Source organism: Oncorhynchus keta, chromosome 1, assembly GCF_023373465.1.
Source record: "Oncorhynchus keta strain PuntledgeMale-10-30-2019 chromosome 1, Oket_V2, whole genome shotgun sequence".
NCBI lineage: Eukaryota > Metazoa > Chordata > Actinopteri > Salmoniformes > Salmonidae > Oncorhynchus > Oncorhynchus keta.
In genome coordinates, this window is record NC_068421.1 from 5,113,438 (window position 1) to 5,125,965 (window position 12,528).

Below are 12,528 nucleotides of genomic sequence, written 5' to 3' on the forward strand. Positions count from 1 at the left end.
TATAACATAGTGAAGTGTTTTATACTGGGGTTATAACATAGTGAAGTGTTTTATACTGGGGTTATAACATAGTGAAGTGTTTTATACTGTACTGGGGTTACAACATAGTGAAGTGTTTTATACTGTACTGGGGTTACAACATAGTGAAGTGTTTTATACTGGGGTTACAACACAGTGAAGTGTTTTATACTGGGGTTACAACATAGTGAAGTGTTTTATACTGTACTGGGGTTACAACACAGTGAAGTGTTTTATACTGTACTGGGGTTACAACACAGTGAAGTGTTTTATACTGTACTGGGGTTACAACACAGTGAAGTGTTTTATACTGTACTGGGGTTATAACACAGTGAAGTGTTTTATACTGGGGTTACAACACAGTGAAGTGTTTTATACTGGGGTTACAACACAGTGAAGTGTTTTATACTGGGGTTATAACATAGTGAAGTGTTTTATACTGGGGTTATAACATAGTGAAGTGTTTTATACTGGGGTTACAACATAGTGAAGTGTTTTATACTGGGGTTATAACACAGTGAAGTGTTTTATACTGTACTGGGGTTACAACATAGTGAAGTGTTTTATACTGGGGTTACAACACAGTGAAGTGTTTTATACTGGGGTTACAACACAGTGAAGTGTTTTATACTGTACTGGGGTTACAACACAGTGAAGTGTTTTATACTGTACTGGGGTTACAACACAGTGAAGTGTTTTATACTGGGGTTACAACACAGTGAAGTGTTTTATACTGGGTGTTTTATACAAACACAGAAGTGTTTTATAGTTATAACACAGTGTTTTTATACTGTACTGGGGTTACAACACAGTGAAGTGTTTTATACTGTACTGGGGTTACAACACAGTGAAGTGTTTTATACTGTACTGGGGTTACAACACAGTGAAGTGTTTTATACTGGGGTTACAACACAGTGAAGTGTTTTATACTGGGGTTACAACACAGTGAGTTTTATACTGGGGTTATAACACAGTGAAGTGTTTTATACTGGGGTTACAACACAGTGAAGTGTTTTATACTGTACTGGGGTTATAACACAGTGAAGTGTTTTATACTGGGGTTACTGGGGTTATAACACAGTGAAGTGTTTTATACTGGGGTTACAACACAGTGAAGTGTTTTATACTGTACTGGGGTTACAACACAGTGAAGTGTTTTATACTGGGGTTACAACACAGTGAAGTGTTTTATACTGGGGTTATTAACATAGTGAAGTGTTTTATACTGGGGTTACAACACAGTGAAGTGTTTTATACTGTACTGGGGTTACAACACAGTGAAGTGTTTTATACTGGGGTTATAACACAGTGAAGTGTTTTATACTGTTATACATGGGGTTACAACACAGTGAAGTGTTTTATACTGGGGTTACAACATAGTGAAGTGTTTTACTGTACTGGGGTTATAACACAGTGAAGTGTTTTATACTGGGGGTTATAACACAGTGAAGTGTTTTATACTGGGGTTACAACACAGTGAAGTGTTTTATACTGGGGTTACAACATAGTGAAGTGTTTTATACTGGGGTTATAACACAGTGAAGTGTTTTATACTGGGGTTATAACACAGTGAAGTGTTTTATACTGGGGTTATAACATAGTGAAGTGTTTTATACTGGGGTTATAACACAGTGAAGTGTTTTATACTGGGGTTACAACATAGTGAAGTGTTTTATACTGGGGTTACAACATAGTGAAGTGTTTTATACTGTGAAGTGTTTTATACTGGGGTTACAACATAGTGAAGTGTTTTATACTGGGGTTACAACACAGTGAAGTGTTTTATACTGGGGTTACAACATAGTGAAGTGTTTTATACTGGGGTTATAACATAGTGAAGTGTTTTATACTGGGGTTACAACATAGTGAAGTGTTTTATACTGGGGTTACAACATAGTGAAGTGTTTTATACTGGGGTTATAACACAGTGAAGTGTTTTATACTGTACTGGGGTTACAACACAGTGAAGTGTTTTATACTGTACTGGGGTTACAACACAGTGAAGTGTTTTATACTGGGGTTATAACACAGTGAAGTGTTTTATACTGTACTGGGGTTACAACACAGTGAAGTGTTTTATACTGTACTGGGGTTACAACACAGTGAAGTGTTTTATACTGGGGTTACAACATAGTGAAGTGTTTTATACTGGGGTTACAACACAGTGAAGTGTTTTATACTGGGGTTATAACACAGTGAAGTGTTTTATACTGGGGTTATAACACAGTGAAGTGTTTTATACTGGGGTTATAACACAGTGAAGTGTTTTATACTGGGGTTACAACATAGTGAAGTGTTTTATACTGTACTGGGGTTATAACATAGTGAAGTGTTTTATACTGGGGTTACAACATAGTGAAGTGTTTTATACTGGGGTTATGACACAGTGAAGTGTTTTATACTGTACTGGGGTTATAACACAGTGAAGTGTTTTATACTGGGGTTACAACACAGTGAAGTGTTTTATACTGGGGTTACAACATAGTGAAGTGTTTTATACTGTACTGGGGTTACAACATAGTGACGTGTTTTATACTGGGGTTACAACACAGTGAAGTGTTTTATACTGGGGTTATAACATAGTGAAGTGTTTTATACTGTACTGGGGTTACAACACAGTGAAGTGTTTTATGCTGGGGTTATAACATAGTGAAGTGTTTTATACTGTACTGGGGTTACAACACAGTGAAGTGTTTTATACTGGGGTTATAACATAGTGAAGTGTTTTATACTGGGGTTACAACATAGTGAAGTGTTTTATACTGTACTGGGGTTATAACACAGTGAAGTGTTTTATACTGTACTGGGGTTATAACATAGTGAAGTGTTTTATACTGTACTGGGGTTATAACACAGTGAAGTGTTTTATACTGGGGTTATAACATAGTGAAGTGTTTTATACTGTACTGGGGTTATAACACAGTGAAGTGTTTTATACTAGGGTTACAACATAGTGAAGTGTTTTATACTGTACTGGGGTTACAACACAGTGAAGTGTTTTATACTGGGGTTATAACATAGTGAAGTGTTTTATACTGTACTGGGGTTACAACACAGTGAAGTGTTTTATACTGGGGTTATAACATAGTGAAGTGTTTTATACTGGGGTTATAACACAGTGAAGTGTTTTATACTGGGGTTATAACACAGTGAAGTGTTTTATACTGGGGTTATAACATAGTGAAGTGTTTTATACTGGGGTTACAACATAGTGAAGTGTTTTATACTGTACTGGGGTTACAACACAGTGAAGTGTTTTATACTGGGGTTATAACATAGTGAAGTGTTTTATACTGGGGTTATAACACAGTGAAGTGTTTTATACTGGGGTTATAACACAGTGAAGTGTTTTATACTGGGGTTATAACACAGTGAAGTGTTTTATACTGGGGTTATAACACAGTGAAGTGTTTTATACTGTACTGGGGTTACAACACAGTGAAGTGTTTTATACTGGGGTTATAACACAGTGAAGTGTTTTATACTGTACTGGGGTTACAACACAGTGAAGTGTTTTATACTGTTTATACTGGGGTTACAACATAGTGGGTTACAACACAGTGAAGTGTTTTATACTGTACTGGGTTTTATATAACACAGTGAAGTGTTTTATACTGGGGTTATAACACAGTGAAGTGTTTTATACTGGGGTTATAACATAGTGAAGTGTTTTATACTGGGGTTACAACATAGTGAAGTGTTTTATACTGTACTGGGGTTACAACATAGTGAAGTGTTTTATACTGGGGTTACAACACAGTGAAGTGTTTTATACTGGGGTTACAACACAGTGAAGTGTTTTATACTGGGGTTATAACACAGTGAAGTGTTTTATACTGGGGTTACAACATAGTGAAGTGTTTTATACTGGGGTTACAACATAGTGAAGTGTTTTATACTGGGGTTACAACACAGTGAAGTGTTTTATACTGGGGTTATAACACAGTGAAGTGTTTTATACTGGGGTTATAACACAGTGAAGTGTTTTATACTGGGGTTATAACACAGTGAAGTGTTTTATACTGTACTGGGGTTACAACACAGTGAAGTGTTTTATACTGGGGTTACAACACAGTGAAGTGTTTTATACTGGGGTTACAACATAGTGAAGTGTTTTATACTGGGGTTATAACATAGTGAAGTGTTTTATACTGGGGTTACAACATAGTGAAGTGTTTTATATTGGGGTTACAACACAGTGAAGTGTTTTATACTGGGGTTATAACACAGTGAAGTGTTTTATACTGTACTGGGGTTATAACACAGTGAAGTGTTTTATACTGGGGTTATAACACAGTGAAGTGTTTTATACTGGGGTTATAACATAGTGAAGTGTTTTATACTGTTATAACACATGAAGTGTTTTATACTGGGGTTATAACATAGTGAAGTGTTTTATACTGGGGTTATAACATAGTGAAGTGTTTTATACTGGGGTTATAACATAGTGAAGTGTTTTATACTGGAAGTGTTTTATACTGGGGTTATAACATAGTGAAGTGTTTTATACTGGGGTTATAACATAGTGAAGTGTTTTATACTGGGGTTATAACATAGTGAAGTGTTTTATACTGGGGTTACAACATAGTGAAGTGTTTTATACTGGGGTTATAACATAGTGAAGTGTTTTATACTGGGGTTATAACATAGTGAAGTGTTTTATACTGGGGTTACAACATAGTGAAGTGTTTTATACTGGGGTTACAACATAGTGAAGTGTTTTATACTGGGGTTACAACATAGTGAAGTGTTTTATACTGGGGTTACAACATAGTGAAGTGTTTTATACTGGGGTTACAACATAGTGAAGTGTTTTATACTGGGGTTATAACACAGTGAAGTGTTTTATACTGGGGTTATAACATAGTGAAGTGTTTTATACTGGGGTTACAACATAGTGAAGTGTTTTATATTGGGGTTACAACATAGTGAAGTGTTTTATACTGGGGTTATAACATAGTGAAGTGTTTTATACTGGGGTTATAACATAGTGAAGTTTTTTGTTTATACTAACATAGTGAAGTGTTTTATAACATAACATGTGAAGTGTTTTATACTGGGGTTATAACATAGTGAAGTGTTTTATACTGTACTGGGGTTACAACATAGTGAAGTGTTTTATACTGGGGTTATAACATAGTGAAGTGTTTTATACTGGGGTTACAACATAGTGAAGTGTTTTATACTGGGGTTATAACATAGTGAAGTGTTTTATACTGGGGTTATAACATAGTGAAGTGTTTTATACTGTACTGGGGTTATAACACAGTGAAGTGTTTTATACTGGGGTTATAACATAGTGAAGTGTTTTATACTGGGGTTACAACATAGTGAAGTGTTTTATACTGGGGTTATAACATAGTGAAGTGTTTTATACTGGGGTTATAACATAGTGAAGTGTTTTATACTGTACTGGGGTTATAACATAGTGAAGTGTTTTATACTGGGGTTATAACACAGTGAAGTGTTTTATACTGGGGTTACTGGAAGTGTTATAACACAGTGAAGTGTTTTATACTGGGGTTATAACATAGTGAAGTGTTTTATACTGGGGTTATAACACAGTGAAGTGTTTTATACTGGGGTTATAACATAGTGAAGTGTTTTATACTGGGGTTATAACACAGTGAAGTGTTTTATACTGGGGTTATAACATAGTGAAGTGTTTTATACTGGGGTTATAACATAGTGAAGTGTTTTATACTGGGGTTATAACATAGTGAAGTGTTTTATACTGGGGTTATAACATAGTGAAGTGTTTTATATAGTGAAGTGGGGTTATAACATAGTGAAGTGTTTTATACTGGGGTTACAACATAGTGAAGTGTTTTATACTGGGGTTATAACATAGTGAAGTGTTTTATATACTAGTGAAGTGTTTTATACTGGGGTTATAACATAGTGAAGTGTTTTATACTGGGGTTATAACATAGTGAAGTGTTTTATACTGGGGTTAACAACAAGTGTAGTTATAACACAGAAGTGTTTTATATACTGTTTTATACTGGGTTTTATAACATAGTGAAGTGTTTTATACTGGGGTTACAACATAGTGAAGTGTTTTATACTGGGGTTACAACATAGTGAAGTGTTTTATACTGGGGTTATAACATAGTGAAGTGTTTTATACTGGGGTTATAACATAGTGAAGTGTTTTATACTGTACTGGGGTTATAACATAGTGAAGTGTTTTATACTGGGGTTATAACATAGTGAAGTGTTTTATACTGTACTGGGGTTATAACATAGTGAAGTGTTTTATACTGGGGTTATAACATAGTGAAGTGTTTTAGTGAAGTGTTTTATACTGGGGTTATAACATAGTGAAGTGTTTTATACTGGGGTTATAACATAGTGAAGTGTTTTATACTGGGGTTATAACATAGTGAAGTGTTTTTATACTGGGGTTACAACATAGTGAAGTGTTTTATACTGGGGTTACTGGGGTTAACATAGTGAAGTGTTTTATACTGGGGTTATAACATAGTGAAGTGTTTTATACTGGGGTTACAACATAGTGAAGTGTTTTATACTGGGGTTACAAACATAGTGAAGTGTTTTATACTGGGGTTATAACATAGTGAGTGAAGTGTTTTATACTGGGGTTATAACATAGTGAAGTGTTTTATACTGGGGTTATAACATAGTGAAGTGTTTTATACTGGGGTTATAACATAGTGAAGTATACTGGGGTTATAACATAGTGAAGTGTTTTATACTGGGGTTATAACATAGTGAAGTGTTTTATACTGGGGTTATAACATAGTGAAGTGTTTTATACTGGGGTTATAACATAGTGAAGTGTTTTATACTGGGGTTATAACATAGTGAAGTGTTTTATACTGGGGTTATAACATAGTGAAGTGTTTTATACTGGGGTTATAACATAGTGAAGTGTTTTATACTGGGGTTATAACATAGTGAAGTGTTTTATACTGGGGTTACAACATAGTGAAGTGTTTTATACTGGGGTTACAACACAGTGAAGTGTTTTATGAAGTGTTTTATACTGGGGTTACAACATAGTGAAGTGTTTTATACTGGGGTTATAACATAGTGAAGTGTTTTATACTGGGGTTATAACATAGTGAAGTGTTTTATACTGGGGTTTTATAACATAGTGAAGTGTTTTATACTGGGGTTATAACATAGTGAAGTGTTTTATACTGGGGTTACAACATAGTGAAGTGTTTTATACTGGGGTTACAACACAGTGAAGTGTTTTATACTGAAGTGTTTTATACTGGGGTTATAACACAGGGGTTTTATAACATAGTGAAGTGTTTTATACTGGGGGTTACAACATAGTGAAGTGTTTTATACTGGGGTTATAACATAGTGAAGTGTTTTATACTGGGGTTATAACATAGTGAAGTGTTTTATACTGGGGTTATAACATAGTGAAGTGTTTTATACTGTTATAACATAGTGAAGTGTTTTATACTGGGGTTATAACATAGTGAAGTGTTTTATACTGGGGTTATAACATAGTGAAGTGTTTTATACTGGGGTTATAACATAGTGAAGTGTTTTATACTGGGGTTATAACATAGTGAAGTGTTTTATACTGGGGTTATAACATAGTGAAGTGTTTTATACTGGGGTTATAACATAGTGAAGTGTTTTATACTGTTATAACATAGGGTGTTTTATAACAACATAGTGAAGGGTTTTATACTGGGGTTATAACACAGTGAAGTGTTTTATACTGGGGTTATAACACAGTGAAGTGTTTTATACTGTACTGGGGTTATAACATAGTGAAGTGTTTTATATTGGGGTTACAACATAGTGAAGTGTTTTGTACTGGGGTTATAACATAGTGAAGTGTTTTATACTGGGGTTACAACACAGTGAAGTGTTTTATACTGGGGTTATAACATAGTGAAGTGTTTTATACTGGGGTTACAACATAGTGAAGTGTTTTATACTGGGGTTATAACATAGTGAAGTGTTTTATACTGGGGTTATAACATAGTGAAGTGTTTTATACTGGGGTTACAACATAGTGAAGTGTTTTATACTGGGGTTATAACATAGTGAAGTGTTTTATACTGGGGTTATAACATAGTGAAGTGTTTTATACTGGGGTTATAACATAGTGAAGTGTTTTATACTGGGGTTATAACATAGTGAAGTGTTTTATACTGGGGTTATAACATAGTGAAGTGTTTTATACTGGGGTTATAACATAGTGAAGTGTTTTATACTGGGGTTATAACATAGTGAAGTGTTTTATACTGGGGTTATAACATAGTGAAGTGTTTTATACTGGGGTTATAACATAGTGAAGTGTTTTATACTGGGGTTATAACATAGTGAAGTGTTTTATACTGGGGTTATAACATAGTGAAGTGTTTTATACTGGGGTTATAACATAGTGAAGTGTTTTATACTGTACTGGGGTTATAACATAGTGAAGTGTTTTATACTGGGGTTACAACATAGTGAAGTGTTTTATACTGTACTGGGGTTATAACATAGTGAAGTGTTTTATACTGTACTGGGGTTACAACATAGTGAAGTGTTTTATACTGGGGTTACAACATAGTGAAGTGTTTTATACTGGGGTTACAACATAGTGAAGTGTTTTATACTGGGGTTATAACATAGTGAAGTGTTTTATACTGGGGTTACAACATAGTGAAGTGTTTTATACTGTACTGGGGTTATAACATAGTGAAGTGTTTTATACTGTGTTTTATAACATAGTGAAGTGTTTTATACTGGGGTTATAACATAGTGAAGTGTTTTATACTGGGGTTATAACATAGTGAAGTGTTTTATACTGGGGTTATAACATAGTGAAGTGTTTTATACTGGGGTTATAACATAGTGAAGTGTTTTATACTGGGGTTATAACATAGTGAAGTGTTTTATACTGGGGTTATAACATAGTGAAGTGTTTTATACTGGGGTTACAACATAGTGAAGTGTTTTATACTGGGGTTACAACATAGTGAAGTGTTTTATACTGGGGTTATAACATAGTGAAGTGTTTTATACTGGGGTTACAACATAGTGAAGTGTTTTATACTGGGGTTACAACATAGTGAAGTGTTTTATACTGGGGTTATAACATAGTGAAGTGTTTTATACTGGGGTTATAACATAGTGAAGTGTTTTATACTGGGGTTACAACATAGTGAAGTGTTTTATACTGGGGTTATAACATAGTGAAGTGTTTTATACTGGGGTTATAACATAGTGAAGTGTTTTATACTGGTGAAGTGTTTTATAACATTATGTGAAGTGTTTTATACTGGGGTTATACTGTACTGGGGTTATAACATAGTGAAGTGTTTTATACTGGGGTTACAACATAGTGAAGTTTTTATAACATAGTGAAGTGTTTTATACTGGGGTTATAACATAGTGAAGTGTTTTATACTGTACTGGGGTTATAACATAGTGAAGTGTTTTATACTGGGGTTACAACATAGTGAAGTGTTTTATACTGGGGTTATAACATAGTGAAGTGTTTTATACTTTTTTTATACTGGGGGGTTATAACATAGTGAAGTGTTTTATACTGGGGTTATAACATAGTGAAGTGTTTTATACTGGGGGTTATAACATAGTGAAGTGTTTTATATAACTGGGGTTATAACATAGTGAAGTGTTTTATACTGGGGTTATAACATAGTGAAGTGTTTTATACTGGGGTTACAACATAGTGAAGTGTTTTATACTGGGGTTACAACATAGTGAAGTGTTTTATACTGGGGTTATAACATAGTGAAGTGTTTTATACTGGGGTTATAACATAGTTTTTATACTGGGGTTATAACATAGTGAAGTGTTTTATACTGGGGGTTATAACATAGTGAAGTGTTTTATACTGGGGTTATAACATAGTGAAGTGTTTTATACTGGGGTTATAACATAGTGAAGTGTTTTATGAAGTGTTTTATACTGGGGTTATAACAACATAGTGAAGTGTTTTATACTGGGGTTACAACATAGTGAAGTGTTTTATACTGGGGTTATAACATAGTGAAGTGTTTTATACTGGGGTTACAACATAGTGAAGTGTTTTATACTGGGGTTATAACATAGTGAAGTGTTTTATACTGGGGTTATAACATAGTGAAGTGTTTTATACTGTACTGGGTTATAACATAGTGAAGTGTTTTATACTGGGGTTATAACATGGTGAAGTGTTTTATAACAACATAGTGAAGTGTTTTATACTGGGGTTACAACATAGTGAAGTGTTTTATACTGGGGTTACAACATAGTGAAGTGTTTTATACTGGGGTTATAACATAGTGAAGTGTTTTATACTGGGGTTATAACATAGTGAAGTGTTTTATACTGGGGTTATAACATAGTGAAGTGTTTTATACTGGGAAGTTTTTATAACAACATAGTGAAGTGTTTTATACTGGGGTTACAACATAGTGAAGTGTTTTATACTGGGGTTACAACATAGTGAAGTGTTTTATACTGGGGTTATAACATAGTGAAGTGTTTTATACTGGGGTTATAACATAGTGAAGTGTTTTATACTGGGGTTATAACATAGTGAAGTGTTTTATACTGGGGTTATAACATAGTGAAGTGTTTTATACTGGGGTTATAACATAGTGAAGTGTTTTATACTGTACTAGTGAAGTGTTTTATACTGGGGTTATAACATAGTGAAGTGTTTTATACTGGGGTTATAACATAGTGAAGTGTTTTATACTGGGGTTACAACATAGTGAAGTGTTTTATACTGGGGTTATAACATAGTGAAGTGTTTTATACTGGGGTTATAACATAGTGAAGTGTTTTATACTGGGGTTATAACACAGTGAAGTGTTTTATACTGGGGTTACAACATAGTGAAGTGTTTTATACTGGGGTTACAACATAGTGAAGTGTTTTATACTACTACAACATAGTGAAGTGTTTTATACTGGGGTTACAACATAGTGAAGTGTTTTATACTGGGGTTATAACATAGTGAAGTGTTTTATACTGGGGTTATAACATAGTGAAGTGTTTTATACTGGGGTTACAACATAGTGAAGTGTTTTATACTGGGGTTACAACATAGTGAAGTGTTTTATACTGGGGTTATAACATAGTGAAGTGTTTTATACTGGGGTTACAACATAGTGAAGTGTTTTATACTGGGGTTACAACATAGTGAAGTGTTTTATACTGGGGTTATAACATAGTGAAGTGTTTTATACTGGGGTTATAACATAGTGAAGTGTTTTATACTGGGGTTATAACATAGTGAAGTGTTTTATACTGTACTGGGGTTATAACATAGTGAAGTGTTTTATACTGGGGTTATAACATAGTGAAGTGTTTTATACTGGGGTTATAACATAGTGAAGTGTTTTATACTGGGGTTATAACATAGTGAAGTGTTTTATACTGGGGTTATAACATAGTGAAGTGTTTTATACTGGGGTTATAACATAGTGAAGTGTTTTATACTGGGGTTATAACATGGGTGTTTTATAACAACATAGTGAAGTGTTTTATACTGGGGTTATAACATAGTGAAGTGTTTTATACTGGGGTTATAACATAGTGAAGTGTTTTATACTGGGGTTATAACATAGTGAAGTGTTTTATATACTGAAGTGTTTTATACTGGGGTTATAACATAGTGAAGTGTTATAAACATAGTGAAGTGTTTTATACTGGGGTTACAACATAGTGAAGTGTTTTATACTGGGGTTATAACATAGTGAAGTGTTTTATACTGTTTAACATAGTGAAGTGTTTTATACTGGGGTTATAACATAGTGAAGTGTTTTATACTGTACTGGGTTATAACATAGTGAAGTGTTTTATACTGGGGTTATAACATGTTTTATACTGTGAAGTGTTTTATACTGGGGTTACAACACAGTGAAGTGTTTTATACTGGGGTTATAACATAGTGAAGTGTTTTATACTGGGGTTACAACATAGTGAAGTGTTTTATACTGGGGTTATAACATAGTGAAGTGTTTTATACTATACTGGGGTTATAACACAGTGAAGTGTTTTATACTGGGGTTATAACACAGTGAAGTGTTTTATACTGTACTGGGGTTACAACACAGTGAAGTGTTTTATATTGGGGTTACAACATAGTGAAGTGTTTTATACTGGGGTTATAACATAGTGAAGTGTTTTATACTGGGGTTACAACATAGTGAAGTGTTTTATACTGGGGTTACAACATAGTGAAGTGTTTTATACTGGGGTTACAACACAGTGAAGTGTTTTATACTGGGGTTATAACATAGTGAAGTGTTTTATACTGGGGTTACAACACAGTGAAGTGTTTTATACTGGGGTTATAACACAGTGAAGTGTTTTATACTGTACTGGGGTTATAACATAGTGAAGTGTTTTATACTGGGGTTACAACACAGTGAAGTGTTTTATACTGGGGTTACAACATAGTGACGTGTTTTATACTGGGGTTACAACATAGTGACGTGTTTTATACTGGGGTTACAACATAGTGAAGTGTTTTATACTGTACTGGGGTTATAACATAGTGAAGTGTTTTAT

At 34.1% G+C, this 12,528-nt stretch overlaps 1 protein-coding gene across 1 annotated transcript in view; it reads left to right on the forward strand.

The window, feature by feature from the left end:
* The window catches only part of st14a (ST14 transmembrane serine protease matriptase a), an 84,409-nt gene that overhangs the window by 44,550 nt on the left and 27,331 nt on the right, over window positions 1-12,528 (forward strand). The gene's annotated exons all lie outside the window — the stretch shown is intronic.